At 41.6% G+C, this 27,071-nt stretch overlaps 1 protein-coding gene across 20 annotated transcripts in view; it reads left to right on the forward strand.

Moving 5' to 3' along the window:
* The window catches only part of map2 (microtubule-associated protein 2), a 135,780-nt gene that overhangs the window by 39,929 nt on the left and 68,780 nt on the right, over positions 1 to 27,071 (forward strand). For 14 of the 20 annotated variants that reach the window (XM_077216076.1, XM_077216080.1, XM_077216082.1 and 11 more), the window contains exons 2-3: positions 1,626 to 1,698; positions 19,256 to 19,345. The gene's annotated coding sequence lies outside the window, so the exon portion shown is untranslated. Of the gene's footprint in view, positions 1 to 1,399; positions 1,699 to 19,255; positions 19,346 to 27,071 lie in introns of those variants that run through there. The other 6 variants (XM_077216087.1, XM_077216090.1, XM_077216093.1 and 3 more) reach the window with 4 other exon arrangements.

Here is a 27,071-nt window from a genome sequence, read left to right on the forward strand (position 1 = left end):
TCTAATCCAGTATAGGACTTGTTCTTGGTCGGTCCAGTGTAAAGTTGCTCCAATAAAGCCCTCATTCACCTCCAGTAGGGCAGAGAGCTGCTTGGAGGACTTATTGCATTGGGATGAGTCAGTTGGGAGGGAGTCTTTATTGAGGCCATATGAACACTAGTTACTGTCAGATTGCCAATCAAAGTTTCCTGTCTGCAGTGCTCTGGTATTTCATATGGTCTGTGACAGTTGTGGCCAATTGGGGGAAGAGATCCATTCTGAAAAAACAAACAAACTGAGAAGTGATGATGAAAATTATATTAGGTTAGATTTCACTGCTTTGTTAAACTAACATTGATAGTTTAAGAAATTGGTTTAGCACATGCTGTCATAAATATTCTTACAGTAGGACTGAGTTGGAACTCCTTAACAGATATTTTATTACTGTAATCAGGCTCGTATCGATTCAAGTACAGTTCTGAAGGTTTTAAGTTTGTTCTTCCCCTAATGGAAATTTGCAATAGTTCTTGCACAGTCAGTCAAAGGCGAATAACTATGAATGGGAGAAAGTACAACGCGCAATGTGGTGGAATAAGTCCCACTTTCTAAAGAAAAGAGCAAATCGCCAATTGATAAGTCATAGTTTCAAAGATGGCCGCCGAGTGAAATGACTTGTCTTAAAGGGATTTTGAGTCAGTGTTCTGAAAATTGAAACAATATTCACTCTGATATTGCTTGTGAATTTAACAATTAATTACAGAGAATTGGCAAGTAAAACGTTAAAAATGTGAAATTTTTAAAGTAGAAAGACTGAAGTAGTATTTTCATGTAAAACATGCTCAAATATGATTTGTCTTATTATTTACAACTTTCAAAAATAATTTTTTACAATGTGGTATTTGTAAAAAATACCATGTTAACCACTACAAAAACTAAAGAGATCTTTAGGCCATTCCAGTACATAGGAGTACATCTTCCCAGTGTTTCCAAGATGGCCGCCAAGTGGACTGACATGAATTTTGGGTTTGAAGCTAACTTCGTCACCAGATGCGTGAGTTTGGGGCGGGGCTACATGTTTGACTGAACAATATCAGATTGAGGGCCCAGAAAAATGTTCGGTAGGAGTGTTTGGGGAAGTTCATTATCTATAACTGTTACAATATAGAGATACTGCATTGTAGATAGATTTTTTCCTTTTATGCAATGTCATTCTTTTCATCTGCACTCCTTTTATGTAGCCTCAGACCATCTGAGCTCGTTCTAGAACATTCTGCTCAATCACGGATTCATTATTTTTTTTTACTTCTGCTCTTGCTTACAGTGTATCAGGCTGTTAATTATATTACCATCTCAGTCACACACACACACACACACACACACACACACACACACACACACCCCCCCACACACACACACACACATACACATACACATACACAGCGCCCTACCCCTCGCTCATACCACTCTCCCACTTGCTGGAAGGTGGCAGTATGAACGGCGCTGGCTAAACTCACACATGTGTCTCTGGCCATTGACTAGGAACGTGTATTGTAGCTGCCCAGGTCATGTGACTGATATAAGGGAACTCTGCGGACACCTTGAGCTCACCTGCCACATTTCTTTCTCCTTTGTCTCTCTCTCTCCAGGTCCATCTGAGATTCTCTGTTTTCCTCTGTGCTACGCGCTAAGAAACAGGATTCTACACGCAGAACTCATCAGGTAGGCTTTTTATCCCTTTTTTCTCGCTTTTCTTTCAGTCTCCCTCCTGTTCTCGTCCTCCCTGCTCGCTGTGCTGCAGAGATGCTGCGTCATTGTGTGTAACGCTCTGGCACATAAGGTGAGTGAGAATCTGACAGGCTGATACGGGCAGTACCGATATTTTCACACCCCTCTATGTCTTTACATGTCCCTCTTTTTTTCAGCTTTTGTCAGCATCTTTCATTATTTTGTGAATTAACATTTCTTTGATGATGTATCGCCTGTGCATTTTTCTGCTGTTTTTGAGAATCAGTGTACCTGTTAACTAGCATGCTGGACACATTGAAGCAGATGTGCATTATGTGTTGTCATGTAATTTTGTGTCTGTGTGCTTGCCGGTCGGGATAACATGCTTATTGGAGTCCGGGTGACGTGACGGTGCCTGTCTAGACACCTTCCATTAGCATCACCATAGACTGTCCAGATACATAACAGTGATGGTGGCAGTGATTTAATGATGGTGTGGGTCCCCAGGGGTGGGTGATGTAGTAACTTAAATACTATATCACAGTATGAGAAATTGTATTTTATAGTATTATACAGTTACCATGATATACAATTAATTATACTGTGATATATCAATATATTCTACACTTCTAACTGAAAATTCAATAAAAAATATTTATTTTTTATAATATAAATGTGTGTACATTTATATTATAACTGATTATATATGTTTGTGTGTATGCAAACACACGCACACACACACAAATATATATATATATATATATATATATTATATTATATTATATATATAATTATATATTATATATATACTGAATTTTCTTGCTATTGATTTCGTCAAAATCTCATGATATAAAAGAAGTGCTTTTATATCATGCATATATTTAAAACAGTATATTTGCTTCATCTAGATGGCAAATATCCGACTAAGACTCTCTTTAAATACAAAAAAACACAAGCCTTTATAGACATAGTTTTTATTGAGTAATGAAAATACTGTACTTACTCAAACATCAGTTCTTTATTTACCTTTGCCATTGCAAACAAGCAGAGATGGTCTCAACTATGTGCGGAACTTCATTCACGATAGAGGCGATAGAGTTATGAAGTTTGACCGATAGTTTAAGGATCCAAAGGATTAAAAGGTTACAAGGTTTTGCCTTTAACAACCTTTTTAAAATGCTTTAAATTGGTTAAATATTTGTAAAACCAACATACAGACTTAAAGGATGACCAACAGCATTCATATTTAAAAATGATATAACAAAAATGACAAAAATATAGAGATACGAGGTTTCCGCCCACAGCGACGACCGACGATATATTTATTTGTAGCATTTATTTTTATTTATTTTTTGGAATTTGTTAATTTTCCACAGGACAGCTGACAACCTGTCACGGCTCACTAGTGCAGTCTCACAGTCTGTTCTAACTATTTACTTTAATTTTTAGTTTACATATACATTTGTATTGAATTGTATTAAAATCTATATAGGGCTGTGTTTTTTTTTTTTTTTTTGCTTAGGGGATTCGGTCAATTATAATTTTCCATGTAGCTTTTTCGATACTGTAACTGATAATATTCTATTTCAAGAACAGCTTTCAAACCATTCCTCAAGTTGGATGCCAATAATACTTTAATTTCAGAGCTGTTCTCGTGCTGTAGCAGAGGGGAAGATTATCAGTAAATAACAATTTAGCTTTATGTGAGAAATAGACTGACATTTAAATATTTCTAGACTAGTATAGCGCGTACGTTGTATTGACTGCATTTATTGTGCTTTTTCTGCCATTGCACATTAAATGCTGTCATGCCACCAAGCAGTATGGGTTGCAGTACACATACTGTAGGGCTGGCTGATCACAGAATCTCACTAGAGACAGTTTCATCGCTGAATTGTTGAGGAAAGGAAGTTGACAAAGGAATTCTTGGTTTATATGGTTGTTAAACGCCATCGCCCACTCCTTTCCCAATTCTTCTCTCCCCCACACCTGTTGTGGTCATGACAGAAATCATGTGCCATATACGACATGACCTTTTCTCATCCATCCATTTATCTCTGTCCCTCAACACACCGCTGTGTCTGTGCTGAATAAGGTCACGATACAGGTGACTGTAGTCTTCATGCATCATGCCAGAAGGCCATTGATGGACAAGAACAGCATTTTGTCTACTGTCTATCCCTCTCCTGCAGTGCTGTAATGGCAGAAAGCTTGATGCAGGAACCAACTGCTGTCCTCACTGACGCCGACTGCTGCATTGACGCACAGCCTGGTCTCAAATATAAGAAAAAGCAATTATGGTTATATATGCACAATATGTACTGTATATTAAAAAATAATGCACAGTTCATTCGATTAACATTAATCGAATATATGGCTAGGTTTATGTGAATGCATAGCACGTACTTATACCAATGATTTTTAATGGCAAAAATATATATGACCAATTATTTAATCAGTGATATTAGTAACTGAAAGTGTTTGAATAAAAAAACCTTGGTGCGCAGAGCGCTTAGATATAGAGACACACAGTGGTGGATTAAGACTCTTTGGTGCCTCTGGGCACTGAGACCTAGAGTGCCGCCCCATAATAATACATTCAGTTATTATTATTATTATTACTATTACTATTGTTCCCTTTCAGTCGATAACGTCAGACGTAGTCGACGGTCGACTGAATTTGGATCACGCTAGGGAGCCTATCATCTTCGATTACTATTGAACGAGCCAATGGAATTTGGCGTGCGTGATTTGCATCACACACTCCGCCCCGCGGTGCGGGTATAAATACGGAAGTGGATGCACGCACTAGTTGCCTTTCGCTTTGGAGCCGTTGATGTCTCTGAAGAGTGCTGTTGTATTCAACGATAGAGTGTGTCGGTGTTCTTACGGGAAGACCTCTCCAGTGTTGGTGTTCTACAGCGTGGTGCAGCGGTGATCGCGAGCTTCTCAGCTCTCAACTGCTGTTTTAACAGCATCAAATTTCTATTGTTTGTTTGTGTGTTGACGGTTGGTTAGAGGGCGAGAAGTGAGTGCTTCACTGTTGGTTGAAAGACTATTCAGTGTTTGCCGCGGTCATTCCCTGTGTGCTCCGGCACTGGTGACGGTCCCATTTCCTAAAAGAGCAACACGGGTGTGAGTGCGTCTTTTTCAAGATGCCATTCCATCTGTGCGTTTCTGGGTGCGGTCTGGAACTATCCCCCTCTGACGGTCACGAAAGTTGTGTCGCATGTTTGGGCTTACAGCATGCCGAGGCAGCTTTCGTGGATGAGTCATGTTCTCACTGCGGGAACATGACCATCTCGGTGTTGAGATCTAGACTCGCCTTCGTCAAAAGCGTTGGTGCAGTCCCCACCTCTGGGCCCCGCCCTTGTTCTTCCTCTGGGTTACCTTCCCAGAGAAAGACTGGGGTGCCGTCCAAGCTGGGTGATCTGAGGATCACAGTTAGGGGTAATCCGCCCGGCCAGATCCCGTGGGTCCCTCACTCCTCTTTCACACCGCAACCGGTGGAGCTCCCCATTGATCCCGCTGGTCCCTCTGTAATGGACAGGCCAGCCGTGTCATTTGGGGCCCCTCCAGGGGATACGATGTCAATCGCAGCATCGGAGGGGGAGCTGAACTCTGGAGATGACGACTCGGCTGCACTGCCTCCCTCCGGGAGACCAGTGTTGCCCGAGCCAGATCCAGAAATGTCAGCTATGCTGAAAAAGGCCGCAGAGGCGGTAGGGCTCATGTGGAACCCTCCACCGTGTCCCGAGCCGTCTCGGTTGGATGATTGGCATATCGGGGCGGGCCGTACTGGTTCTCAGTCCGCCGCCCCGTTTCCTTTCTTTCCTGAAGTGCATGAAGAGCTTACGAGGGCATGGATGGCACCTTTCTCTGCCAGAAACCGCCTGAGTAGCTCCTCCCCCCTCACTACCCTTGATGGGGGAGCGGTGAAGGGCTACGAGGCTATCCCTCCGGTGGAGCGGGCCGTTGCGATGCAGTTATGCCCAACGGCGGCCGCTTCCTGGAGAGGTGATCCTCGTCACCCCTCTAAAGCTTGTAAGTTCTTGTCCGCTCTTACGGGCAAGGCTTACAAAGCTTGTGGGCAAGCCGCTTCCTCCTTGCATGCCATGGCGTTGCTCCAGGTCCACCAGGCCCAGGCACTCATGAACATGCACGAGGGTAGTTCGGACCGTGAGCTCATAGGTGAGCTCCGCACTGCAACTGACCTCGCCCTCCGGGCGGCGAAGGTTGCAGCTCGCGCGGTTGGTTCGGCGATGTCCACACTTGTGGTCCAGGAGCGCCATCTCTGGCTCAACCTGGCCGATATGAGAGAAGCGGACAAGGTTCGGTTCCTGGACTCTCCCATTTCCCAGGTTGGGTTATTCGGCGACGCTGTGGAGAACTTTGCCCAACAGTTCTCTACAGCTCAGAAACAGACGGAGGCCATCCGGCACATCCTGCCTCGGAGGGACGCTGCTGCCTTCACCCGCCCGCCGAGGTCAGATCCTCCGCCTGTTCATCGCCGAGGGCGTCTGCCTGCAGCCGCCTCAGCTCCCGCCGGACCATCGCAGCAGCCTTCACCCAGGTTCCGGCATGGAGCCGGCCGCGGAAGGGGCGCCCAGCCTGCTCCAGGCGCTGCCAAGCCAGGTGGTAAGCATCAGCGCAAAAGAAAACGCTGAACCTGGACGGGCTCTCAGGGATGGAGGAGTTGCTCGTGGAGTGGTTGCCGATCCACTCCCTCTGGCTGGTTGGAGGGCCGACTGGAGTTTTTTGTTATGTGTGTTTCTGTTCCGCCGCTAGCCCCTATAAAAACGGGGTCAGCGGTACCCACATATTCAGAAAAGGAGCAAATTTTCTATTCCTGAGTCCCAAGTGGACCAGTCTGGCGGGTGTGACCCTGTAATAGTCTTACATCCCCCAGCTTCCCTTGGTCGCCAGCAGGCAGCTTGGGGCGTTCGAGGACCCGGTCATCCGCCTTCTCACGTCCCCCTGCCGCTAGTGGAGACAGGTAAGTGTTGCACTGCACACTAACACCACTATCTCTACTTTGCTGCCCCACCTCAGGCTCGGCTACCCCGCTCAAGTCAGTGATAATCATCACATTAGGTGTTGAGCAGACATGCTCCTGAAAATTCAGTGATGTTCATCACACCGAGTGTGGAGCAGTGCTCCTGACTTGTGCGTGCTTATCTTATCCTGCTGGCGAAGGATTTGATATAGCCGCTCCTCCAGCCGGTACGAAGGCCAGTTGCAAACTCGTTCTTCGTGCTACTAGGTGGTGAGTCGTGACCATCTTGGCCCAAGATTGGTCTGCAGCTCCGACCTGAAAGACATGTGTCTCTGATCTCTACCTTCCGCACCGCAGGCCATCCTGTGTGTTGCGTCTAAGGGTGGAGTATCAGTACAGTGTCCTTCCCTCAAGTGCTCCAGAGCCCGTTGGGTCTTCAGGTCAACTGGAAGAGAGTAATCTCGCCCACGGGCTGAGTATCTCTTTTTCCTTTTGGAGAGGGACTCGGTCTAAGACGTCTCTCCAATGAGAATGTGTTCAGCTGGTGTTGAAGTGAGAAAGGGTCCCACTGAAAGAACTTTCAGAGGCTCCTGGGGTATATGGTAGTCGCAGCCTTGGGCTTCCTCCATATGTGACCGCTTCAGCGCTAGCTTCATGATCGAGTCCCGAGGTGACCGTGGCAGAGCAGCTCACCCTGTGTGACTATAGTTCATCCCGGTCTGCTGCCAAACCCTCTTCAACAGAGGGGCCATGTACAAAGGGCGTGTTTTAACGGGGGCCTGGGCGACCCCCGTCTACACGGGCATTCGTGCCTCGAGTTGTTAGACATTGTCACAACTCACCCGTCACCTCCTCCTTGGAGTAAGAAGCTTCTGAGGACGCTTTGTTCCACTCCTCCCACTTTATTCAATCGTGCCGCCATCGAGCCTCACGACAGTTATAGCCAGGGCAATTGGAGACTCCATCCCCTGGGTCCAGCTGGGTCATGACCATTCCGGGGCTGCTCAGTAAAAAAATGCCCCCCCGGTTTCATCTTTCCACCAGTGTTTGCGTAAACCGAGTGGACTACCCTTGGACAAACACTGGGTCTCAGCTGCCCCAGGGGCCCGCAGGAATGCGTTTAACCCCAGTGAGCCTTCTAAAAGTGACTGCGACTCAGGGTCGCCTTGCGCCTGCTCAAGTCAGTGAAATCATCACACTTCATGTTGAGCAGAACTGCTCCTGAAACTCAGTGAAGTTCATCGCACTCAGGTGTTGAGCAGCAATGCTCCTGTAGCTCAGTGACTTCATCACACTCAGGTGTTGAGCAGAAATGCTCCTGTAGCTCAGTGAATTCGTCACACGCAGTGCTGAGCAGAAATGCGCCTGGTGCTCAGTGAAGTTCTTCGCACTCAAGTGTTGAGCAGAAATGCGCCTGAAGCTCAGTGAGTTTATCACACTCAGGTGTTGAGCAGGAATGCTCCTGAAGCTCAGTGAACTTGTCACACTCAAGTGCTGAGCAGAAGATGCTCCTGAAGCCCAGTGATCTTCACATGTTGTGTTGAGCAACGCTCCTGTCTTTTTGCGCCCGTCGCTTGCACCTACGTGCTAAGTCAGGAGGAACAGGTCTTCATAGTTGCCCCTTATTGGCCCAACTAGACCTGGTTCCCATCGACAGCCTTCCTGACTTCCCCTGAAAACTCTTTCAGGGACGGGGCACGAGGGCACCCGCGTTCTTCTCCCGGAGATTCCGGGCGGTCTTACATCTGAACGCGGAGGTTCAGGTGGCTATCACAGGGCATGTGATAGTTACCATCACTTCTGCGAACACCCCCTAGAAATGGGTAGCGTGGTTACGCCTTTAGAAGTGGAACCTAGTCGTTGAGTGCGTCTTCTCTCCAGAGGAGATCCTGAAAGCTTTCGATCAATTCAGTGCTCTCTTTCCTGCAAAATGGGTTGGAGTAGGCTGTTTTCCTTCACCCTCAAAATGATGTTGCCTCGGTGTTTAAACGGCGCTCATCGTGTTGCAGAAGTGTGCAGAAGCACGTTCTGATCGTCAGGTTCCTGAGGAGCAAGGTCTTGTAAATCCTTGCGTCCCTCTTTATTCTCTTGGGCCTTGTCCTTGTGCGACTGCACCGTAGAGACCGCCCCTGAGCCACTGCAGGCATTGAGTTAAAAATTCTGTTATATCAGTTCTCCTGCTCGCGTGGTCTCTACTAGAGGGTAGGGACTTGCTCGCTTTCGGTCAACGTATTGTGCCTGGAGTCTGGGCCGGCTAACTCTCACAAGCTGAGACCCCGGCTCGGATTGTGCCCAAGGTTCCTACCTCTCCCGTAATAGGAGCAGGTGGTGAGCCTGCAAGCGCTGCCCTGGAGGAGGCAGATCCAGCCCTGGCTTCTCTGTCCGTTCGCTTGGACGTATACAGAACGCAAGCCATAGACCTCAGACCAGCTCTACAAATATCTGTTGGAATTCAGCAGAGAGGGAAGGCTGTTTCCATGCAAAGTTGCACTTAGTGCTTGTTTTCATTTCGGTAAAAATCCGAGATGCAACATGTCCACTTAGGTGTTGAGCTCCTCTATGATGAGTGTAAAGTGCTCCGCCTGGGCGTTGACGATATGCTTTGCTAAACAGATTCTAGAGTTGGGGGCTGGACGACACATAGTTGAACCGCTGCTTCCCGTGGGCTCCCTTCTCATGAAGCCAGTTTCACCGTGAGCCCGGTTCAAGTGTCGGCTTGCTGCGCCATTCCCCTCCTATGGACTGGATACGTGCGCCTTTCTACTCCAGTTGAGTTCCCTTAAAATTGAACCCTGTTGAGTTCCTCCACACCCCTCCGACGTCGGACGTGCGGAACGTCTGGTGTTAGGCCTACCACTCGTAAGCAGTGTGGGACCTGTGTTAGGCTGGGTCCATATGTTGCGGTTCCTACGGCGACCTCATATGTGTATTCTTCCACGATACGGCTCCCTGCGGCGAGCCCGTGTCTTCCCTCGGCAGAGTCTCTCTGCCGTCACTGTCCGGTGTGTCTCCCCCGTCTTAGGCTGGAGCCACCCCAGTGACATTCCATATGTTAGACTGCCCGGTTTTCCGCCCAGTTCATATGTGTATTCTCCACGTTACATCGCTCTGGGTTGGATGTAGCTTCCGCAGCGTCCCTTCCTTCCAATGTACGGGGAACGCTTTCCCAGTGGTCCTGTAGGAACAGCAGTGACTTCCCTGGCCTAAGCCCTGTCCTTCCCCGCCTTAAATTTGCGGGGGCATCAGGAGGCTTTGGTTTAGGCACTGGAAGGTGGCAGCGTTAGTGGCGTGTTCAAAGGGTGATCCCAATTCAGTCGACCGTCGACTACGTCTGACGTTATCGACTGAAAGGGAACGTCCTGGTTGCGTATGCAACCCACCATTCCCTGAAGGAGGGAACGGAGGACGTAGTCCCCTTGCCACTACCGCTGGACCACCGCTGACCCCGGGTTACTCTCGGCTCCTCAGCGAAAAGCAACTAGTGCGTGCATCCACTTCCGTATTTATACCCGCGCCGCGGGGCGGAGTGTGTGATGCAAATCACGCACGCCAAATTCAATTGGCTCGTTCAATAGTAATCGAAGATGATAGGCTCCCTAGCGTCGACTACGTCCTCCGTTCCCTCCTTCAGGGAACGGTGGGTTGCATACGCAACCAGGACGTTATTATTACAACTTTTTTATTTCAAACCAAAATTCAACGATTCACACATATGACGCGTCGAGGGGCAGTTTAATTTCAATTGAAAGGACGCAAAACCATATAGCACACTCCCAGAATCTGTATGGTGCATTTCCACGGGTCTAGCGGGGAGCATACCGAGCGTTTTCAGTTCATATAGAAGTTTAGCTTCATGCTCACGCGCAACGTGGTGCGACCTCAATTTCCTGTGGAATTAATTGAAAACATTCGCTCTGCTCTGTGCCAGTGGACATACTAGTGTAATATGGGTGTTGAAATAATCAACCACCCCTTTAACTGTTTTCATGAGTATTGGGAGTACTGGGAGTATTTTCATTTTTAATGGAAATGTTTGTGCATCCTTGTTTGCAATTTTACTTTTCTTAAAGAAACATTTCAGATGAATGTTCCTAATCCAAAAATTCTCCAATAATTTATTCACCCTCTTGTTGTTCCAAACTTGTGTCAATTTCTTTCTTAATGAATGCAAAAGGTGACATTTATAATTTTGTTCAATCAAAGAATGAAATCCATACAGGTTTGGAATGAAATGAGGGTGAGTAAATGATGACAGAAGTTTAGTTTCAGGGTGAACTTTCCCTTTAAACATGCTCATTACGTAAAGAAAATATTAAAAGAGCTTCTGTTCTGAAAGATGCCAAATTATAACTGATGGGTTCATGCTTTTTATGTTGCCGTGACATGCCATATGTCAGTTGTGATGTATTTAAACTCTTCTCAGTGCAGTATGGAAGCATGTGAAGAGACAGAATTGTTTACTTGGCAGGCACACAGACTCTTTCATTGGGAGGCACTGCAGCAGCGAAAGCAATGATGTAATGCCCAAATGGGGGAATTGGTCACCCCCTTCTTCTCTGTCTGGCTGGGGCAGAAAAGACAGACAGGGCATGGTTCTCAACCTGCTGAGAAGAGGAAGAGGAAGAGGAAGAGAGAGAGAGAGAGAGAGAGAGAGAGAGAGAGAGAGAGAGAGAGAGAGAGAGAGAGAGTCTGATACTACAGTCACCGCTCATATCAGGAACTCTATGAACTCCATATATTATGATATACAAGGTCCTGCAATGTGATCATGCTTTGTTATTTAGTGCATTCCATGAAATTAGAGTGTGAAAGGTTTCAGAGCGTTTTTCTATAATATTAACATTTTTATCAGGCTCCTATATAGGTTTCTACCTAAGTACCGACATTTTTGAATGGGCTGAGGCTGGGATTTAGTGAGTTTGAAGCGAAAGTATTTGATGAACGTATACTATGTGCGGAGAGCATTCACTCAATATTATTGTCTCATTTTTGACATCGGTGGCTTTTAGAGGCTTTTGCATTTGAGGTCTTCATATATATCCACTAGTGTACATTTTTTTGTGTACAAGTCAAAAGGCTCCAATGTTCCCAGCATATCTTATTTTGTGTTTAGCAGAAAAAAAGAAAGTCATATACTGTAGGTCTGGAGTGTGTAAAAGATGACAGAACTTTTATTTTTAGATTAATATCTCTTAAAAGGTTTAAAAAAACCTGTTTTCACACTCTCTATTCTCAGAATCTGAGCATAATTGATCCAAACTCATCCGTCACGGAATCTATAGTGTAAGACACCCAATTTCAGTTATTTGTCAGTTTTGACAATATGGATTTTGATTTATTAAAAACTCTACAGAAATGCAGTGTTTTTTTATCCCTTGCTTGTTATAAAATAATAGCAAATAATTATTCTTTAATAGAAGAAAACTGTCTCCAGCTTTATTACGAAGCCATCATCTGCTATAACAGAGACAACCGTCTTAATCTCATAAATTAGATTTTAGGAAAGCCCATAGCTCAGATAATATTACTATATAATGAAAGATAAATCCAAAGTCCATCAACTGATCTTGTCATTTTTATTAGTATCTTTACAAGAGAGTGAAATGTGATGACTGACTCTGGGAAAAATATAACGACTGTTTAATACTGGCTTAATGATATCTTTATTATCACAGGACACATTTTGAGATATCCAGCATTGAGGTCTTTTAAGGCAAGTTTAAGAATACAAACTCATCCTTATCATGAAGAACTAAGCCATAGCCCTAAAGTAATTAGTTCCCTATGTTCAAGGGTGTCTTTACGAGTGTGGCTCCATTAAAATATTATAAAATTAAAATTTTAGGCTTCTAATGTTAATGTTTTTTTGTTTTTTGGCGGGATGGCTCGTAAAAAAATGTCCCCTCTACCTGAAAGATGTCACTAAAAATAGGTGTCCTGAGGAAACACACTCGTCACTGTGCCTGCCCCGGCTGTCACGGAATGGTGAAATATTGAAGCGAGGATTCAAGTGCAGGAATGAAGATATGTGCAGGAATAATAATAAAAATGAAACAAAATACAAACAAAAACTCCCCGTGGGGGAAAACAGGACAGGCCTCAAGATACAACAGATGGCAGGAAACAGGAACACGAGGATACATAGATGACAAACCAGCACAGGACTGCAAACAAAAGGGGGTAATGAGGGAAGGCAGGTGGGGCAAATGAATCAATAATCAGATAACAAGTTGGGAGGGGCTAGACAATCACAGGAGAGCACATGGCACAAGGAAACACATGACAAGCCATGTGCTCACAACAAACAGGACAATAACACAAGCACATGACCAACCGGGAGTGTCAGAGCTCTGTCACCAAACCAAGATATAAACTAGACAGAAGTGACAGAACTCTGACACTAGGCAGTAAAAAAAAGATAGAAAAAGGTCTGAATCAGCCAGTCTAAAACCCCCTCTTTCTCAAAACCTTTTTGCACATTAATGTTTGCTGATAGTGGGTTGGATGGCTTATCTCTAGAGGGCAGAGGTATTTAAAGTCACCATGAAATCAAAATTGACTTATTTATTTTCTTGATGCACACATTCCTGGTCTACTTTTTCTGGATAAAAAAATTCTATGTAATCCTTTGTCTAAGAATGACTTGCTCTGCCTTCTAAACAACTTTACTTTTCAGACTGTCATAAATGCCTCTTTCTTTTCAACCCCTACCCTCCAAATTCATAGACCTTACATCATACCAGTGCTTTAAGTGGCCCAAAAGAGGTGCCGGTATTCTATAAATTGTTTTTTTTTTGGTTTTTTTTTGCTGACTCCCCTCCTGCCCTGAGGTAACAGCAAACTATATTGAAGGGGTTTTATATATATATATATATATATATATATATATATATATATATATATATATATATATATATATATATATATACAGTCAACAGACAACCTTATAAAAAATAATTTAATTGTGGATTTGCTTGAGCTAGAAAGAGCTAATGAACATGAATAGTCTAAAATGTGCAAAAGGGTATTGAAAACATTTTGAACAAAATGTAGGCTACATACAATAAATTATAAAACATAATAACATAATAACCATGGAACAGTAGAACATAAACATGAGTCTTGCTATGGTTCATTCATTTCTCTACCAGTTTCACACACCCTCTCCGGACCACGTTGAGTTGACACCATGATTGACACATGGACACTTATAATCGGATTGACGGCTCGATCGGACTATAAAACCCTCATGTAAACACCTTAATCGATCCGATTGAGCTCGATCCGAATGACATTTCGATCGGATTGAAAGGGGTGGTTTATCCCTTATGTAATCCGATCGAGAGAACATGTAAACACTTGATTGAAAACCGAAACTGAAAGGACTGCACATGTGCAATGACGTTAAATAAACATAATGAGTATAACGCGCGGAACGAGCTGTTTTTCCTGTTGAATAAAGTGTCATATTAATAAGCTTCCCGTCATTCTAAAATTCTCATTTTACTCGCGAGTATGTGAAGTGAAGCAGGACAACGTCCCACTAGTCCTTGTTGTGGATTCTCATCCACCACAGACGTCTGGTTTTGGCCGCGGGGAGAGGCATTTTTACTGCGTGATCAGCACGGCAAAACGGTTAATATGCTCTAAATTATGACCAGAGACGAATTAATATTACGTCTGCTGTTTAAAACAAATAAAGAACCAATAGAGGAGAATATTTATGCGCGAACAGCGGGAAACTCTGTAGGCCTATATTCGTGCAGTTTTGCATGTCAAAAAATCAGATCCGATTTGAAACTTGTGACATAGGCTATACACGCGCACATCAACCCGATTACTTTATTTATCATTCATGTAAACACCTTGTTCAGATTCATCAATCGTATTGATTTCATTCCGATTGTGTCCATGTAAACGTAGCGGCAAAAGCGACGCATGCTCTTTTCACTTGTAAAACTCAAGGGTGTATGGGTAATGTAGTCTCTGCTCTCGGTGGGACGAATTAGGAAGCGTGCATTGTGAAGGGCGCCCTGAAAAGCGACAGCGCAGCCAAAGGATTAAAACAGATGTGCAAATGAGCGTACCGGTAAGCTAAAAGCACGTTCTGGGCGCACGGAGAGGTGGCGGTAAGCTCAAGAGCTATATTTGGAAGTGGCTGTACTGAGTACCGGCGCGTACCGGCCCACTTAAAGCACTGCACCATACTGAATTTAACGCAGATGAAAATGAGAAAATGCGTGATAGACGTACAGTCTTCTTTACAAGGCCATTCACTGTATAAAGGTCCTAAATCATGTAATTTTCACAACTTTTAACTTTTGTGGAGTTTTTATCTATTTAAAGATTTTTCGTCAGCTGAACAATCCGATTGTTGTTAAAGGGCAGTTCAATCCACTGAACATGTATTTCTATCATCACAGCCTCGTTTACATTCCTGTCAAAAATTAAATATGGCGCTACCCTGACTAAGGTCTATTATGGTAATGTAACAATTCTTGGTCCATTCAGTTCCTGAAAGATATAATCAAGTCTTGTCCTGCATCACCCCCCCCCCCCCCCCCCCCCCATCTATTTTTGAAATATGCTGGATTACATAATAAAAATATAATTTGAATTGCATTTCATGTTTACTTTAATGAATACGATTAAATCATAAAATATAATGTATATTTTCCCAAGGCAGAGGCAGAGACAGAGGCAGAGGCAGATGTTCCTCTCAGTCTCTCAGTCAGGAAAAATGAAAGGCAGATGAGCACTATAGATCTGGAAGTTGTTAGGTGAAGTCTTCAGAGACTCTCCGCTCTGCTATCAAGCCATTTTAGTTCTAAACTATTGTGGTTTCATGGAAATGCACATTCTGGAGTGCATAAAGCCCGTCTGTTGGCGTGTAGTGTTCATAGAACACAAGTGCTGGGGTGAGATAGCAGTTCAGCAGAAGCATATTTATGCCATCTGCCAGTCTTCCTGCTTTAAACATGCAGATATGCTCTGAACATTCAGCCACAGCAGCTCTGCTGTCATGTGTCTATTTTTCGCTCGAGCTTCTGCCTTTTTCAGGTTTTTGAATAATGTGCTTGATTTGGAGTTTCTCCAAGTTAATGCAGCCCCCCCCCCCCCACTCTCTCTCTCTCTCTCTCTGTCTTTTTGGGTTGTGTAGTCAGTGAGTTTAGTTGAGGGAGGCACAGGGCTAATTTAGACACTGCTTGCTCTGAAAATCACATAATGACATCCTGAAAAGAAAGCGAGATGGCCACACCAGAGCCTGCGGTTAACACAGATCTTTTCCAGACAGCCATCCTCCTCCCTCTCGCTGTCCTCCACTGCCTTCACTGCTTAGTATTCAGGGTCCAAAATCAACACTCACGAAGTGCCAAAATGATTTAGCTTTGGCGAGTAAATAAATCTGGCCGGTAATTTTAGGAAGGAACTGCAGCGTAATAAATTCAATACAAATCATCTTAATCAGTTAAAAAAAAAATGTTAACCATCCTTTCGTCGCTTGATGTAGGTACAATAGGCTATACATTGAGAATACAGTATATATTTAATTAAATTATTTCATTTTTTCGTCCTAATTAATCCGGCTTTTTGCTTGTTAAATTTATCTTGTTTTAGGGATATTTGTCTGGAAAACATGACAAAAAAAGTGATTTAAGAAAACTTTTGCTGTGTCTGACCCTTGTTGATTTATATAAAATAATATAAAAATTTTTGTTGTTGTTACATATGTACATAATTTTAATATCTATATATGTTTTTACATATATTTATTGGTAATTAAATAAAAAAATGATGTATATACAGTATGTACAGTGTATATATATATATATATATATATATATATATATATATATATATAGTTTTGTAATTTATTTACAGTACATATACATGTATGATTTAAGAAAAAAACAATCCACATTTTAGTTACCAATGCCATTATAGTGTGGAATAGAGTACATTTTTATAACTTTGTCAGTATGTAGGCCTACTTGTGTGTTTTCAGTGTGTATGCATGACAGTTGTTTGCTTCTGTGTGTTGGTGTGTGTTAAGGACACATTAAATCCCATCTGCTGCAGCAGTACAGTATGTCAGTTTGCTGCTTCTGGGACTCGTGTGGGGCTCTCTGTGCCTGCGAGGGTGGTATTATTCTGTCTTGTTGGAGTTCTCAGTGTGAACATGCCGCAAAGGGCCCTCATGTTCATGCAGTGTGAGTCAGTGTGTGGAGCGCTTGCATATTATCTGGTGGCAGAGAGGAAAACTGCATTTTCACCTCAGATTCCCTGAAGCGCAAATAGGGAGTCAGAGCTCTGCTGCTCATTTCTGACCCACCAGAACAAGATACATACTGTAGATGGGGGTACATTTAGACCTGCTATTTGTATTATTTTGCAAAGTTATTGAACATTTTTAGATGTATTTCCCAGCAATAATATTATTTTTAACCCTGAAAAGCCATTATTGCAAAAATAAATATGGTAAATATGGTAATCATTCTGAATGGAATAAGGTAATTGTGCATTCTCATTTTCTTTATTTTTACATTTAGGTTGCTGTCATCTATTGCTTACTTGAAGTTAATCTTTGAAAAATCTTTAAGTCTTTAAAAAACTTGATTCTAGTCTCTATTTAATGCCATTGTATGGACAAGAGTGAGCAGGAATTTTTTTTTTAATTCTCCTTTTGTGGTCAATAGAAGAAAGAAGGGCAAGGGCATATGACATTAGAACATCACCAGGGTAAGTAAATAATGATAAATGACTATCCCTTTAATACTTTCCCTTTAAAACTAGTCTCCAGAATGTCTGCTATTCTGATACTGATTGAACACCATGTTAACACTGCAGTACTGTTTTATAGGGGATAACGGATAGAGGATAAACACACCAGTAAACCAGTAAATATGTCCATCTTTTCTTTTCAGATTTTTCTACGATAGTTATTACTGTAGACACTATTTATAACTCTATCACTCACACAAACAGTCCCAAAAGCTGATGGGAATATAGAGTTGTTCAGGTTTATCTGGAACCAAAGCTGCAGTCATAAGTACATTATTCTCCATAATAAAGACTTGTTGAGCAGAGGTGACTATTGTGTCAGAGCTTCTGTCATACACTGATAACTAGAGCTCTTTATTTAGTTAAGGCCTGTGGAGATGTTCTCTTGTGCCTCCATCAGAGACTTGTTTGCCCACGAATGGCTTACAGAATGATGAAGTGAAGATCTATTACAGGCTTTCTTTATGTCTAAGTGTGTGAAGGAGATAAATGGTCTGTTTCAAAACCTATTGAGGTCTTGCTGTTTACAGTCTATAAAGGCAACTTTCTTCTAAGGCATCTTAAATATAAATGTGACTAATTTGGACAGCTCTACATAGGCTTCAACTTGCTGTGTCATCAAACAGCACTCTTTACAATTAATTTCAATTCAATTTGGTGTTAGCGTGTGCTAAGCTAATGACGTTATACACAGAAAATACAAATATTGGGTAAAATAATTTTTTATTTATATTTAACTTATTTCTTGTAATATTTAATTTACTTTTTGCTTTATTTATTTATTTGTTTGTTTGTTTAACTAGGGCAACTTACAATATATATAGCAAGTCTCAATGAGAAAAGATACAGACCATATGCCTGAAGCTTTCCAAAACCCTGGTCCTAAAAGATTGACAAACCCTCTCAACATAAGGTACGAACATGAGAAATGTTTGAACTTATTTTGTATTTTTTTCTGCTTATCGTTCTGCATTGAGGGTTTGTCTTCTCTGTTAAGTGGCACTCAAAAGTTTGGGGTCAGAAAGTTATTTTCTTAATGGATGCACAGATATAAAAATTTTGGCCGGTACGATATCCGATAAACGATAATTCTTTATATTTGAAAGCCGATAACCGATATATTGGCCGATAAATCCAAATTCTTTATCATTTTTGAGAGCCGGATTACAAAAACTTTATTAAATTGATCCAAAATGACAGTAAATACATTCAAATACTTCAAAAGATGTAAAATAAATGATCTTCTTTTGAAATGTATATTAATCGAACAATCCAGAAAATGTTTTTTCAACATTAATAAGAATAAGAAATGTTATCAGATCAGCATTTTAGACTGATTTCTAAAGGGTCATGTGACACTGAAGACTGAGGTAATGGCAACTGAAAATTTAAAGCATAATAAGCTTTCATGTCGGTAGCCTAAAGTAATGCCTGTGTTTACAAAGTGAGAGAATTAAGGGTTTTGCAGTCTATAGATTGGCCATTCAGCACTAAATGTGTGTTCTGTAGTGAAGGCCTGTCTCTGTGGTGTGTCCAGGTGTGTGTGTGTGTGTGTGTGTGTGTGTGTGTGTCGTACACAGTTGTACACTGATGGCCTAGGTTGGATCTCATTAAAGAACTAATGAGCTCATTCTGTGTGTTAGCAACACATACTCTCATGTGTTCTCCCAAATTTATACAGATATTTTCTTTATCAGTAACAGCCTTAAAACATTCACTTATTATATGTATATTTTTTGCAGCTAACAGCGTTTCCTCATGATCTGTTTGCAGGTGTTTATCACACTGAGAGACTCTCCCGGGCCCTGAAGCCTCCTCCTAAGTACGCCACCAATCATCACTGGAGTACCACCACCTTGACAGGTACCAGCCAATCCCTGCAGCACCTCTCTCTCATGACCAACACAGCAAACCTTATTACGACTCCAACGGATTGCAGTAACATGTCTTATGCAGCACCTCTGATCTTTTATATATACCTATAAAAAACTTTCATACATATAAAAATGTCTTTCTTCTGCTGAACACAAAGGAAGATATTTTGAAGAATGTCAGTAACCAAACAATTGATGTACCCCATTGACTTTCATAGTTGGGAAAAAAAAAACTACTATGAAAGTCAGTTGATTACATCAATTGTTTGGTTACCAAAATTCTTCAAAATATCTTCCTTTGTGCTCAGCAGAAGAAAGAAAATTCATACAGGTTTGAAACAACTTGAGGGTGAGTAAATTATGAAAGAATTTTCACTTTAAAGGGATGGTTCGGAGTAATTTCAACCTAGGGTCCTTTGCACCATGACCTCGAGCCAAACAACCCCCAGGAGCTTTTTTTCCCTTGGACGAACAATCTTAAAGTTAGAGCTTATTCAGAGATATCAGCTGAATGGCTTAGTGCAGGCGCCTGTAAAAAAGCCTGTAAAAGTCCTGGCAGAAAGCGGTGCATAAGGATGTAGTGTAACCCAGTTCCAGGAATGCACTAATATTTTGTTGGTAGTACCAGTTTGCAACAATTATTAGTTAACACTAAGTTGAAAAAATAATAATTTGTTTTGGATATACCAAAAAACCACTACATGCATTGCTTTCTACCAGGACTTTTATGGGCTTTTCCAAATCACGGAAGTGACCTCGACGTCCGGGTTGGCGGTATCATAAGCCATCCGGCAAGTGTTATTTAAATAAACTCCTGATGTACTTACAAACTTTCCAATGCCTTGTTTTATGAGTACAGAACCTATTTGTACTACTGTAGAAGTTTGGTACCATTCCGGGCATTATTAGTGGGGTAATTTACGGGATGCATCCTTGGATCCATTGACGCCTGCACTAAGCCATTCGGCTGATATATCTAAAGCTCTAACTTTAATGGCTCGAGGTCATTGTGCAAAGGACCCTAGGTTGAAAGTACTCCAAACCATCCCTTTAAAATGAACTATTCCTTTAAGGCAAGTTAGTCCACTCGACAGCCATTTTGGCAACAGCCCCGGGCAGCTATTTTCTATGGAGTATAAATATATATTCTATGTAAGCAATATATAAAATGATAATAGAGAACTCCTTCCCTTTTAGGGATTGTGTCTCAATTTAAAATATTTGCGTGCTTGTGATTTCAGACACACTAATTCTTTTCTTATTTAATGTACGTATATAGCAATTGGACCCTGTCCAGAATGCCGCCCCCGAGCCCTTGCATTTCTATTCCATATTTTGGTGACATGTTGCCACATAGGTGATAGTAGTCTGTGGTGAAGTTTGCTCCAGTGTGGCCCCAAAGGGGGTGTTTGTGACGACCCTTCTGAATAATACAGTGGAAAATGGGATATCCTACAGTCTTTTGGATCTCACAATCACGTTTTAGGGAAGGTCACAAGACCACAAGTCCATTTCAGATCGGCTATTTGGGACAGTGCCTTAGTCTCAGAGTCAGGGTGCATTTTATCAGTCCGCTGGGAAACAGAGTCATGTTTACAAGTTCCCATGCTGATACAGTCTTATATCTGATGTCATATGTGATTGATATATTTACATGTTGGCCAGACAGCTTTATCCTGTCCAGTCTGAAGTCCAATTCACACTGCGCTAAGAAAACAATATTTTTGTTTGTTGGGTCAGTGTGAAGCAGCCTTAAAGCTGTAGTCGGCAAGTCTGGCAGATTGAGTGGACTTAGGCAAAATTTTGAATGTTTACAACTCTCATGTCCCTCGCCCACTATCAACGAATACCCTCCCACGAGTTCGTGCTCGTCAGTGCGTGTGCAACAGATTTTCTGTGAACGCGCCCGTCTCATCAGCATCCATCAACACCATGGAGTATTTGGAGCTAGTCAGATAGCACATACAATAACAGAAGCTTTAACGGTTCTTACTCTCGTAAGAAAGATAGAGTAGCATTGATTCTTCCAAAAAGCTGAACTTTATCCCTTCATCTGGACATGTTTATCCACCTAACGTTACGTTCACACGGATTTCAGTGCAAACAAAGCTGACGAACCTGCCAAACAAGTGCTAATGTTAGCTATCCATACCAACACATTTGGGAAAACACACTTAGATTACTAACATAACACTAAGAAATAAAGTAACTGGAATTATGTTGCTGAAATGTTGCAAGCTCTGCATCCAGCTTGAACCCAATTAAATCACGTAAATCTCTCCACCTTTCAAATGCCGGTCCGATGTTGATCCTGGTTTATTTACGGGCACGGTCGCTTTCTTTCTTTACTTCTTTCTTTTCAGCAGGTGTTATCTTTTCCTGTGTTGTTTTTGACCTCCTAGCTCTTGAGGTTAACCGAGGAATTGGAATCTTTTCCGCCATCACTCTTCCTTACTGCGCGAACTTCAGGCGTGTGCATGTGATTGTAACGTGCGCGAGGGGTGGCGTGTGCACGACCTGTGATGGACAGTCAGATCTCACACCCCCCTGCGCTGATTGGACCCGATGATCCGGGAGCGGTGGATTTTTGCAAAACAAATAACGCTCCAGGTGGAGTTAGAAGCTCTGTTTTTTTTCTAAAACCACTTTATTTATGTTGTTCTGTCGGATTATAGTGTTGATTTCACTGACTGCCTAAGGTACACATCCAAGAACCTTGTAGCCCTGAATTGTAATACAGTGGTATAATAGTTACAGTTGCATATAGAGGTGGAGGGAATGTTTCCAGTACACAGAATCTGTGAGTGGGTTGAGCGGGAGGAAGAGAGCTCTTCAAGCTGATGATGAGCATGACGCACACTCGCAAAATACCAAAACAAAAGACAGTTAATAAGCAGTGCTTTGCTTTTCTCTCTGCTTCTGTTTTCATATGAAGCTGCAGCAGAAGGGCTTTTCATTAGCCTTCCTCTCTTTGCTATTGAATGCACATCGGGCCCTCTGAGAGCCGGAAAAACTCGAAGCCTCTTCCAATCTAATGAATGTTTACATGTTCATGTTCATGGGAAGTGGCGTGGCGGGTCGATGTTCCCATGTGCGGACTCCCACACAGAGACGTGTGAAAGAGATGAGATTCCTGTCTTTTTTTTTTTTACTGGAACACGTGCAGCTGTTGGTTTAATAGATTTTCGCACATACGTGTCTGAGTGTTTACGTGTTAATAAACGTGCATGCTCATTTACAAAATGCATGTGACCAATCTTCGCCAATAAAAAAAGTCAACCGTGAGTCACAGATTAAAGGATATTCAAGCGATTGTATTGCATTGTGTGAATAAAAATTTTAAACTAATTTGGCATCTATACACAACACAGTTTAATAACTCTTTCTCCCTTTTCGCTAGCGAATAACCCTCACCGCCGCACTAGCATCCGTATTAAGCCTGTAGGAAGTGCAGAGCAGTGAATGGTGTCACGACCACACTTATGCAAGCTTGTTTTTAACAGGTTTCACAGCAGATGTGTAATCTTGCCTGAAGGCTTTAATTGCATGTGTAAGATGCTGCAGGAGTATCATTCGTATCGCAGATTCCAATAGTCCCACTGTGAATTTTTAAACTACTCGAGCTCCCGCAGCAAACAATAATAATTTTAAAATTAGAGGAAAGCCAGAGGGAAAACAAAATAATGAGACGCAGATACTAAGACACTTGTCATTCTCTTGTGATGAGTCTTATGTAAGTTAATAAGATGAGTGATGTTACTGTTGCTTGTCAAAAAATCCCAAAGGAATGTGCAGAATTTATATATAACTGTGTATATATATAATAATATTAACAATCCCCTAAACATAAGAATCTGAAAATTCTGGGCAAATATAATCTATGATCCCCGCACACGTTTACAACTTTTTGAGTGAAATGTGGAAGCTAAAAGTTTACTTGAGAACTTTTTGATCTTGATGCGTCACAGCATTAAATTAGTGTGTTACTTATTGGCTGGATTTTAAGAAAGGGTTACAACAGTACTATAAAACAATGCCAAAAATCCCACCTGCACAGCTGATGCCAGCTAACGTGAAAATATTTTTAAGATGTGGAGTTTGTATTAAATAATAATAAAAAAAATCTTTAGAATATCATGCACAATGAATTGTGGGTTGAATGAATTAGACCAAAAAAACTTTGATTGATTATGTTGACTGGGATTGTTCATTCTGAATTCTGATCATAGTTGATTTTATTCATTTATTTTTAGTTCAGCTTCAGTTAACACTACCGTTTAAAAGTTTGGGATCAGTAAGATTAAAAAAAAAAAATTAATATGTTTTTCTTCAAGGATGCATTATATTTATCAAAAGTGACAGTATAGATATTTATAATGTTACAAATGTTTTTGAAGACTGGAGTAATGATGCTGAAAATTCAGCCTTGCCATCACAGAAATAAATAACATTTTAAAATATATTCAAATAGAAAACAGCTATTTTAAACTGAAATAATTTTTCAAATTAATATTATTTTTTTACTGTAAAAAATCATGCCCAAATTTTTTTTAATGCTACTGCATTTCTTGTAATATTTAATTTACTTTTATTTGTTTGTTTGTTTGTTTGTTTGTTTGTTTAGTTAGGGAAACTTACAATAGATATAGTAAGTCTCAATCAGAAAAGATACAGACCATATGCCTGAATCTTTCATAAACCCTGGTCCCGACAAACCCCTCTCCACATAGTGTATGAACATGAGAAATGTTTGACAAGATACTGAATGCCCAGCTTGGTAGCTTGAATTTCTCACAGATACTGAGACAGTCTTAAATGAATAATTCAAGAGGAAATGGTACTTCAGCTGTGTTTCAATAGAAGAAGATGCCCACTCCTCTTTGGCTGACAGGCTGACTCTTTATCTAAATCAAAGCTACAGGTTTATGCTAACCTTTTTCTGTAGCAAATAAAAAGGCCCATAAAACACCTGCATCTGTGTCTTTGTTTTGCAGCACTGTACAGTAACACCCAAAGACAGTTCTCAGTCCACATCTAACATAGTCCAGTTGCAGTTCTGTCTTCCTTTTGGCATGTGTTTATGCGTGAGCTGAGAGCTCTGCAATGGGGCTGCAGTGGAGTGAGCCAGGTCTCTGTACGGAGAGAGGAAGAGTGGGGGAAGGAATGAAGGATAGTACCTATTTAACCTGCAGTTAACAACAACTGCCAGCATACTCTTATGTATATTACTTTCAGTGTGTAGAAGTTCTCCAGTGCTTGTCTTGGCAAGCTGAGTGTTTTTAAACATGTGAGTTGGAATTTGGCAAAAACTCATGCATAATTAGCGACGCATGTAATCTGACTGACAGTTTGACTCGACTTGAATTGGTAATATGCACTTTCTGTAAAAAAGTGTGACACTTAAGGTATAACAGTACTGCACTGGAACAAAACCCTCCAATGGTACCCTTTTGTGCTTCATCTACTACTAAATGGTGCATACTTGTACCTTAATGGGTCACTTCCCTCAAAAATGAACATTTTAAAATCATTTATTTACTATCCTGTCATTCCGAAACCTGTATGACTTTGTTTCCTCTGCAAAACCTTTTTTTGAACCTTTCAGTGTACAGTTATTAAAATAATTTTTGAAGAATTTTTTTTAGTGTGAAGAACATATGAATAATCTGAAGAAGCTTTTTGTATTATAAAGTACCTTTTGTGCAATGAAAAGGTGTCGTGGATGTTATAGGATCTTCGGAGAACCATAGATAAAACCTTTATTTTTAAGAGTGTAGGAATTGGTGAATGTATTACATGCATTTCCATATGGATTTTATCTCCATTTGAATTCTACTGAGTTTTTGCTTGTGTATTTGTTATGTGCTTGAAGTGCTTTGAAATGATGTACAAAAGGGTTTAAACAAGGGTTTAAGTGAGGATTTCTACTGTCATGTGGGTTTGGAATTAATGTTCATCCAGACGCAATTTCCTTTTTCATTTATTCAAATACTGTTTACTGTCAGTAGGTGCCACATTCCAAGGATTAATCCCAGTCGCCGTGGTGTGCCTATTCAAATTTGGGATCTATCATAAGTTATTTTGAACTTTCAGAATAGAAAAGTTGAAGGCTTTGAATGTCAATGCAAATGTTCTTCTTATTCTGGGGCAATTTAATGCCATACCCAGTGGGGAGTTCTGACAGCATGAACAAAATCCTAACCAAAACAGTTTGGGGCTTTGACTTCACAGCTTCACAGACACCCCTAAAGGTTGCAGGGTTTGGATAGGGTGCACATATCACACTATCTGCCCGGGGACGTGTGAGTGCCAGGGGCTTCGATGTCTGCCAACTGGCTCTAGTTCAACCAGGGAGAGTTTGAGATTTTTTTTTTCCTGCCTCCCTTTCTGGGAAAAAGAAGGTCAGAGCTGTCACTTCAATCTGGGTTGAAAGAAATGGCTTGTCTGACTGCCATCCTCTCTCAGCCAATTAGAGCGTGCTCTTAAGCGCCACAGTTCGTCCACCAATCACATCTTGGACTGCATGGGGGGCATGGGGTTTAGTTTTGGCATAGCACCAGCTACAGGCAGATTATCATCTACAAGTTTGTCTTCTCTTTATTTACACTGACAACTCCATCAGCGGGTGATACTGGATGAACCATCTAAGTAACTTAATTTTTATGTCTCTTTTTGCTCAATTTCTGAAATTTGCCCAAGATTCAAATTTGATCCCATAGATTCTTGTCAGTTTATTTAATTTGCACAAAATAGCTAAAAAGCAGTTGTTGACTGGTCTAGGTTCATTCTGAAAGCAAGAAGTGCTTTTAAAGAAAGTGGATGTTTTTTGATATCCTGTCAGTTCTTTTTGTTTCTTATTTTAGAAGGAACATTTGGTTTGGGGGTCATCTGAGGACAGGGTAACAGCTTGCCCTGTTTTTGACTTAATCTCAATGCTGGGGACCAGGAGGTAGGTTGACTTCCTGTGGTGCTGATTTCCCAGAATGCACCACAGAGCCCGCACTGAGGGATGTGTGATAATCAACCCAGTTTCTGCAGGAGTTCTCTTTCATGCATTAGCCCGGCAGGCCAAAAACGAGGAGTGTTCTCTGGCCCTTTATGCACTCTGTCCTCTCATGGATGTCCATTTCATCAGCATCCGCCCGTGTGGAGGAAGAGCCCCTGCAGTGCCACAGCAGCTCAGAGTAAATTGGAATAAGCAGAAAGTCATAAACAGATGCTTATGATGTTCTTTTCTCAATCCCAGCTCAGATTTTACAGATAACAAATTTGTGGAGAATAAACAAATGAGACATATGGCTTTATTTTGATCTGAATAGTGAAATCAGATAAGATGTATAGAGTTTATTTATGTTTAGATGTTAAGAAGAGTAGCATCCGGTGACCCCTTTAAGATTAAAAAATATGTTTTCACAACTCCTTGCACAATTATGTTATGACCTTAAAACACGTTTTTACTATAGTGCATGATTTGTAAACAAATATATTTTGGAGTTTGTATCACTTATCCAGCTCCATATGTTCAGTTTTACTGTCTTATCAGGCTTGCTCAGTAGTAGTTTAGCAAAAAGACGAAGATGATGGCTCTTGAACTTAAAGGCGGACATCCTTTCTTCCAGCTCAGTTTCTCTGCATTTTTCCTCTGATTTAGTGTGTTTCCTACTCTAGCTTTCTATTAAACCTGGTATAGGCTGTTGGCTCTGTGATGATTGCTT

The sequence above is a fragment of the Siphateles boraxobius genome, unplaced genomic scaffold, assembly GCF_051911475.1.
Source record: "Siphateles boraxobius isolate OS27281-9 unplaced genomic scaffold, OSU_SipBor_1 7, whole genome shotgun sequence".
NCBI lineage: Eukaryota > Metazoa > Chordata > Actinopteri > Cypriniformes > Leuciscidae > Siphateles > Siphateles boraxobius.